General features: G+C 45.0%; 1 long non-coding RNA gene across 1 annotated transcript; it reads right to left on the bottom strand.

The window, feature by feature from the left end:
* Positions 1–2,926: 2,926 nt before the first annotated feature.
* On the bottom strand, positions 2,927–8,594 carry LOC311436329. The gene is made up of 3 exons (XR_014692766.1): positions 8,405–8,594; positions 8,194–8,272; positions 2,927–2,968 (listed from the first exon to the last, which is right to left on the bottom strand). It is a non-coding gene; the product is annotated as an uncharacterized lncRNA (long non-coding RNA).

Here is an 8,594-nt window from a genome sequence, read left to right as displayed (position 1 = left end):
CGTCACCTCTGGCATCCCAGAAATGAGGATTCCATATTTTATATGCTCAGAGGAGGAGTCCCTAAGGTGGCTAATTTGAAAGTGGAATGGTTTGTTAGATTAGTCATTTGTTTTTAAAAATTAACTTTTGGAAAGCGTAGCTATCCCAAAGTCTATTTTTTTCCATGGTGAGACGAACACGCCGGTGACCATAATCGTGGCGAAAATATAGGATAAGGAGCTCCCCCCCCACCCCCCATGTGCTATTTTAAGTTGGCATGTGTTTACAGAGATAACATTTGATGTCATAGTTGCCACATTTGACAGAGAAAAGCCTGAGAGAACCATTAACTATAGGACGAGTCAGCAATCTAAGGCATCTTTGTCCTTTGCTAAATGATTAGCTCAAAGCAATGCTTCTTCTGAAGTTTCCACCCCAAGAAAATCCTGCAAACAAACACTCTAATAGCTATTATAAAATAAAGAATCATTTATACATAACTGAATTTTACAACTAGGCAAAATCAACTCATCTTTACTGCCCACAGGAAAAAATATTTATTTTCCCTTCATTTCTAAATGCGTTACGGTGATGTTAACTACAGATTTGAAGGCATCAGAGAATGAGAGAATAGAAACTAGAGACAAATAGGAGTCAGGGTGCCAGATTACTTTTTCTGCTCTACCTTGTTGTTGCTTTGTAGCCCTGAGCATGGCACTTAACCTTCTGCCTCAATGCATCCCTATGCAGAAGGCAGCGACAATTTCTAGTTCACACAACGATGCTTCTTCTGCCAGAGCCCCCACTCCTTGAACCTCCTCAGGACAGGATTCAGGAAAAAGAGATCTGCTTGCGAAGATCTGGGGAGAAGCTTTTCCTCAATGAATCCAGGTAATCCCCAAGGAGCTCAGCAAATCCTAAGGGATCATATAGTGCAGTGGATTAGGCATAGCTGTCAGGAACCACGTTCCTAGCGGGCTGCTGGCCATCAGTTCCCTCAAAGCCCGTTGAAGGGAAGGGCGATGCTGGTCCACCCAGTCCATGGGACTTCTCTCAGATGCCTCCAAGGACCAGAGGAGCCAGTGATATTTTCACCTGCAGCTCAGTTGGTTTCTGGGCTGGAAAACTCCCTCGCCATAGCTGAGAGAAGGGGAGGACAAGAATGGGACAGGGACAGCTTAATTTGTCTCTGAGGGGAAGGCAGCACGCAGATGGTCCTCTGAGCAAAGGGATCTGAGCAGCTGGGGGGAGATCCCACCCTGAAGCATACTTAACTGCTAATGGGTTAAGAAGAGCAAGATTATTTTTAACTCACTACTTGTGAAACATTTTTCCTTTTCCTTGAAGAAGTACTTTGGCAAAAGGTGTGGCACAGATGCCTGTAATAGTAAACGCGGTTACTGGGAAACATTGCACTACATCGCATCCGTAAGAATGCAGAGTTTCCTTTTGTAAAAGACTATTTTAGGCACTCAACATTTTTCCATGCTTTCCTTCCTCCTAAAAACATCCCTGAAGGCTGTCTATCTTACGGTTGATGATTTATTTATCTTTTGGTTAAATATTCAGCAGAAATGGCTCAGCCATTATTTCCAGGGGTAATGAAATGAATCTGTCATTCGGCTCGTTTTCTAAAGGGAGAAAACCACCTCCGCCCCACTGCAGAGCACTAGCTTGCATGTGCTCAGGATCAGGGATGTGAATTTGCTGACAGGGTTACTCTGGTGTCAGGAACATGCCCTTTGCTTTCCTAAATAATATCAGCCAAAACCGTGATATTCTGGTTTGGACATACTCTGGAGAGCCTCGTTAGAGCCGGGCAGCTCAATTCTCTGAAGGTTACACGTGCCGTAGCCCCCGCCAGCTCTCATCAGGCTACGGCTGTTGTAGGAAACACACATCGACGTGTTACGGAGCCAAAACGCCGCAGCACATCCCAGAGGGTTCCCCGTGATGATGGCGAGCTGGGGGCTGCTGCTTGCTTCACTTTCTGGACCCAGCCAGTAATCCTTCAGACAGCCCCCGAGGCTGCACTTTTGAACCCCAGCTCTCCAGCGCAGGCTTGGAAGATCTTGAGGAGAGTTTGTGGCCAAGAGACCGCCGGCATCGCCACTCCTCTGCTTGTGGGAGGAGGCCAGCTGAGCGCAGCAGGGAGGCAGATCGCGGTGGGCATCTGGAGAGACACAGTCAAGGGGCACGTAATGCTGCACTTGCCAAGAGAATTAAGATACCCAGGCCAGGCTGCAATTGAGGGCTGAGCACTTTCTCCATGAAGATGACAGAGAGCTTGAGGTGGATGGCCATGCCCAGCTGGGGACCGTGGGAGGCAGCCCAGACTCCATGGCATTAAGAGGGACCGCAATGGATTGCATCCCCTCTGGAGTTTGTGAGCACTAGCAGAGGGCAATCAGCATGGGTAGGGCAGGTGAGGGCACCGCTTGTAGTTAGAGGACATCCTCATTGGCATGGAAAAGAGCATGGAAAGCAGCTCAGCCGAGTGGCTTGCTCATCAGTCAGGGACTGGATGGACTGCTGTGAGGCCTTTGGTACCCAGGACTGTGCCTACGTGCTCAGGTCTGAGAGTGGTTTAGACTTCCACAGCACAAATGTGGGTCCCAGGCACGTCCCCACCCCACGTCAGGACAGGCTACCAGTTTTTGGAACCCAGTTTTTGGAGTCAGCTATCCAGCTCCTGAAGGCTGGCAGAAGTGGTGGCTCTAAGGGAACCTCACATTTTTCTGCAAAATCCTTTCTTGAAGCCCTGTTGAATCCAATGGAAGTAATTGCTAGATGTGTTGCCGGTAAATAATAGCAGCAGGATTTGTACCATGTAGCAGTGAGTACCCCAAGAACAGGGTGTCACCTCCGAGCTATCCCAGTTTTGTGGAAACTTCCTGACTTTAGCCTCTCTGTGCTCATGTCACCAAGTTAAAAACAAAGACAATACTTTTCCTTTCTTTTCTTCACCAGGAAAGTTTTATTCACCCTCTACCCTCAGGAAAATAGAGTCAGGAACAAAAGAAAAAAAAAAAAAAGAAAGAAAGAAAGAAAAAGAAAACAGAATTAGATTTTTTTTTCCTTAAAAACTCTGAACATTTTCAAAACCAAACATTTTTCATAAAAAAGCTCACATCTGTTATTTATAAAATTCCATTTTTATGTGATTTTTTTTTCTTTTTTTTTTTTCTACTGGCTCCCATTCAGATACCAACAAAACAAATCAGACACAAGTATTACATGTTGTACCAGTAAGTGCTGGAGTCCCTGGAAGAATATAGCAGCGATTACTTTTTTTCGCTAAAGACTTGGCAAGGGAGGTGTGCTTGGAGGAGGGATAGAAGGAAGAGAGGTAGCTTGAGAACAAAGACAAGCGTGATTAATAGAGTACAACCCTCTTTATCTTCTTTGTTCCAGATACCAAAAATATTCAGGTGAGTAAGGAAAAAGGCAAGTCAGCATTACATCTCTGATGAGAGCCGGAGTCAAATGAAGCAGGCTCCCAGATAAACCCGTTTACTTTTTCAAATAAATATATTCAAGAAGGCACAAGCTCGTCAGCTTGGGCACTAGGCTTATTTTTAAACATTTATCTAGTCCGCATGCCAAGCTCCTAGATATGCTCACCAGCAAAACTCTTAAGCCCGGTGCGTTATAGCTGCAGACTGCCTCTCTTGTCTTTCTTGGGAAACCCACCATTTCGGCCCCAGCTCTGCACAGAAGCTGCATCGCTCCGACCGCTCGGGCGTAAGGGCAGCGGCACAGCCTTCCCCCTCTCCCCCATGTCGTGTCTGCCATTATACCCGCATAAAGACCCCATACCGGTATTATTATTCCTCGCCAGGAAAAGGAATGAATTGCAAGCACCTTCCTGCCACTGTAAGTGAATTGATACCAGGAGCTGTAGATGCAGTTAAAAGACCCCCCAGTGCTTCCCCCCCCAAAGTCTCCCACGCAACCGACACAGTTCCACTTGTACAAAATCTACCTGTAGAGCAGGCTTTCATGGGCCAGGAGCCTTTACCCTTCTTTAATCCACTTAGATTACCAGCGGTGCACTGCTAATTCGCATGGCAAAGGGCAAAGGGCTTTCTGCAAAGCACAACTTTTTCTTGTAGCAGAAATAGATGAACCCACTTGCCTCCAACGAATTGATTACTTGATGCCTTTGTGGGTTTTGTAGAGCACTCTGCCCGTGTGAATTAGGTGTAGTTTGGTGAATGTGAAAGCTTAACCCCTCTCTCTCCCCCCAACCACGTGTGGGGATGGCAAGAATTTGTGTTTAAATTCAGGACTGTAAAAAACACAATAAGCTGTATTTTTTTTAAATGTAACTTTTCTGTTTCTACATGCAATAACACACATTTTAAACTAACAGAAATACAGAGCTGTCTGAAGTTTTATGAAAATGTCTGTCATGCTAAGAATCTCAGTCTTCACTGAACTGGCAACACACATTAATGAGAAACATTAGATTATGAATAAAATCATAAATTTGTTATGTTAAGGGCTAACTTTGTCCTGTAAACATTGCTGCTAGTCCCAACAAGCCTTGGTCCAAATAGAAGTTGCTTATGATACAGACAAGAAAATGTTATGGATTTATTACATATTAAATATGCTTGTACTTTACGTATAGAACTTGATTTTTTTAGGCACTCTGGATTTTCATTAATAGAAATCAAGCAAATCAGAGTTCAAGCTGTTGCTGTTGCCTGAGTTGAGCTATGCTGCTAAAGACATTTTCACTTGTGACATGCTCTCCTATGTACTACCAACCGTTTGGTCACATCAGTACTGTTTGACCACATGCAATGAAGAGAATGGAAATATATACACTGTGATTAGTGTCACCAGGAATGATGGAAAGCTGGAGGGGGGTAACACATGACGGCAATTTGAGCCCATCTTTATTTAATTTTTTTAAAACTTCCCTTGGTATTCAGATTTTTCTTTCTGGAAATTTTCTTAAAACAGTGGGAGATCCCTGAGCAATTAACTGAAGCTGCTAATATTTTTAAATTTCTAACACTGAACTCAGTTGGTGGCATTATTCATGTAGTTAAAGTTAAGCTTGTGCTGCTGAAAGAGCCAAATAGATTTTTCCCTGCTCACTCAGCAAAGGAGTTACGTCAGTGTTAACAAAAAGGCTTTCCGTATGAACCGATTATTAGTCACGTTCTTTTGGTCTGTCAGATTTACTTCCTCCTTGCCTGACGCCACATCTATTAAATCTCCATTCACCTGTAGAGTAAGGCAAGTAGAAAAAAACAGGACTTTGTGTGTGTGTGTGTGAAGTATTACCAGAAAATCTCAGCCTGGACTAAAAATATGGTGGATTAGTAGAGATTAAGACTACAAAAAGTTATTTTCTTCCACTATTCAATCACATTCGGGGGCAGCCCTTAATTCTGCATTTCCTTGTGTTTGCTATTCTTTTAAAAGCTTCCAGCGAAAACTGAGATTTGATTCTCTTGACAGCAAAATGTCCATGACTGTAAAAGAAAGGCTATTTTTCTAGGCTGTGATGGAGATAAACATTGCGCTGCCCTTCTTTTCTTCTTCCCTTCCTCAGGCTCTGTTTCAGCTCCTTACGCTGTGATAAATGGCCCTTAAATCCAGGATCCTGCTGTATCGCAAGCGCAGCTTCCTTAAGTATAACATCATGCTCCCTGTACCAGCATGCTGCTAGCGCCTAGTGTGGAGCGCATACCTCCATCCTGCCTGTGGACGGCCTCCTGAAATGCAGTGAGGCTGTAGTTGTAGTCTGTTCGCTGCACAATTCAGATCTGAAGAATAAAAATTGATCGCTATTCGGGTAAAGCACAGAGCCTCCATCATCACCAAACATAACTTCAGTGCTGATACTTTCTTCTAATAGTGATAACATTGCTCTAATGCCGTATTTTACACAACATAGGGGGTAGCTATGTTAATGCGCCCACTCACATGTGGACCTTTTCAACTCCAGCCCTTCAAATTTTATCACACAGCTGCTGCTCCACAGAGAGAAGGCTCTGCTTCAGCTGACTGAATGGCAGGTTTATGGCTTTTAAAGGCTGCGTCCGAAACACGCTGAAGCAAACACATTCAGAAATTCTGTATTCAGTGACTCTTTGCTCAGTACATGAAACAAAGAGCCAGCTTCTGCACTCCCCCAGATGCACAAAGTTTTTAATTCTGGAGATGCAGAGAGACCACATCCCCACATTTTGTCCTGACACAGAGGCAAGGCGCAGCCAAGGCAGACAGCAAGACCCGGGAGCAAAGAGGTACTTGGGGTCAGGCTGCATAAACACGGTCAGTATTAAATCTGTATTATTTGCTTATGCCTCGGTGCCTCGGGTCTCTGAGAACCTCACTGTGCTAGGCACCATACAAGTCCAGAACAAACTTACCCAGATATAGACTTTGAATAAGGCAAGCATTGAATCATGACAGATTTAGAACATGTCCGCTAAAGACATCATTAAAAATATTTTAAAATCCTGTTTTTTGGAGCAATACCACCCCCACCCGCTTCAGAGGGGAGACCTTGTCAGGCACTAAATAAATGTTTACAGAAAAGTGTTTATGACTCAACATTAAATAATGATTCAAGGTGAAAATGTTGACAGACCCTGAGTGCTAGCGATACATCTAAAAATCTCGATGCATCTGGGAATTGATTTCCTTTTACAGCCTATGATAAAAAAGAGAATAGCTCTGTGCATGTTTTGAAGTAAAGGCACAAAACTTCACAGTAAGTGCCAACCCAAATGATCTGCAATCCCTGAAAACAAGGTTCTCTACTGGAAACAGGGACAAAAACTCTACTGTCGATGTTTCGGCAGGAAAAGCAACACAGAAAAACATCTCTGTATGTTGCATAAATACCTTTTTTCATTCATAACTCATTGTTTCAGAAATCAGGACTGTTAACTAGAACTGGCTTTTCATTTCTCCATTCCCCTTGTCGTTTTATCTTAAAATGTCTATTTGCTTCAGAAAAGCCTTCTTAATTTTGACCCACTGGTGGCCCAGCTAAGCACTGAGCTAATATTGACTAATATTTCAAAATAAATTGCTCCCTCTAGTGAGACCGCTGTAGTACTGATGCCTGGCAGACGTGGCGGGGGGCGGCCTGGGTGAGTTCCTCCGTGCTGCTCCAGCAAGCCCTCAGCCCCTTGCTTGGTTTTTGCTCCAGACAAGCTTACAAGGAGCCTTCCCTGAGCAAGGACTGCTCAATAAGGCCTTCTGCATTTAAGATAAAATTATTTACAAAGGCTTATGCCTCCTACACTGTTAAAACCTTCCCTAAAAGAGCAGGCCAATTAACCAGCAGACCTTTGGAGAGCCACACGAGCTCGCCGAATGCTGAAGTTTTTGCTGTGGATGAGTTTCATACAAACAACACTGCCAGCACCCTCTCCTTCTCCTCTTTCAGCTCTGGGCTGTTTAGAAAAAGAAAATCCAGTCTAAAGTAGACCTGGCTCCAAATATGAGCTGAGTTCTTCAGGACACCTCCCTATACCCAGTGGCTTTCAAAGTAAAAAATATTAAGTTTGCAGGGCCTTCAAAAGACCCCTGAAGCAAAAAGACATTGAAAGGAAACAAAGTTAGCTCTCCTTTTGGTACCTGTCGAGAAGGTGCCACCAGATGAGGCCCGCTGCCATGAGTGGCAAGGCCAAAATTCTGCCATGCTCCCAGGGAGGGGCTTTTTCTTTAAAAGAGTAAAAATTCAAACTCTGTGCAGCACAACGGTAATAAAGAAAGGATTTGGAAAAGGCCACAGGCCCTCCCAGGACCACATCAGGGAAAGGCCACCTGGTGGGAGAGGCAGGCCTGAGGGATATGGGAGGGCGGACATTTTAGAGTGCTGGCAGCCGCGTGCTTCATGCTTGCTTTTCTGACAGGGCAAACTCGACGCCCCTCCTTTAGGATGAGCCCTTCAGCACAACTCATCTCCAACATCCCTCCTTGCTGTAGAGCAGAGCGAGGGGCCCTTCTCCTTCAGTGCCCCGAGGCACCATGGCGAGGCCCTGCCAGCTGCCTGGCGCTGCTGGCAATGGGTGAATGATGGCTGGGTCTCTTCCCCCTGCGGGTCCTGGTCTCCCAGCCTCTCTCTTGCTCTTCACCCTCCCTTTTATGACAGCACAGAAGTCTCACACAGTTGCCAGGGCTGCAAACACAGTGGTGAACATGGGTCCCATTTCTGACAGCAAAGCTCAGCTCACCTGAACGGCTCTTCAGAGGTCAAAGCAGACTCATACTTGTGGGAGAACAGCCATGGACAGTGATGGTTGAGCTGTTCTTCTGTAAATGACATAATGACTTAAAGGCAGGTGGAAAGGTTTGTTAAATAAATATTTCTTAACTTCTTTTCAGCGAGGAATGAAAGAACATATCAATCTTAAAAGCAATGGATTAAAAAAGACAAACACAAACCTGTTTTGGAAATACTGAGCTCAGACTGAAAGCGCTTTGTTGAGGGCTACTGGCAGCTGGGTGGCGTGGTCCTGGACAGGAGATGTCCTCTGGGGGAGGATGCGGCTCCTCAGCCCAGGCTCTGCCACGCCAGAGGCTGTTCCTGCAAGCAGCACAGCTCCTGCTGCAGCCCCACCATGTTTTGCTGAGT

This window comes from Aythya ferina (genome assembly GCF_964211825.1).
Source record: "Aythya ferina genome assembly, chromosome: 4".
NCBI classification, from domain to species: Eukaryota; Metazoa; Chordata; class Aves; order Anseriformes; family Anatidae; genus Aythya; species Aythya ferina.
Note: the sequence above shows the minus strand (reverse complement) of the source record. Positions and strands in the feature narration are given on the sequence as shown.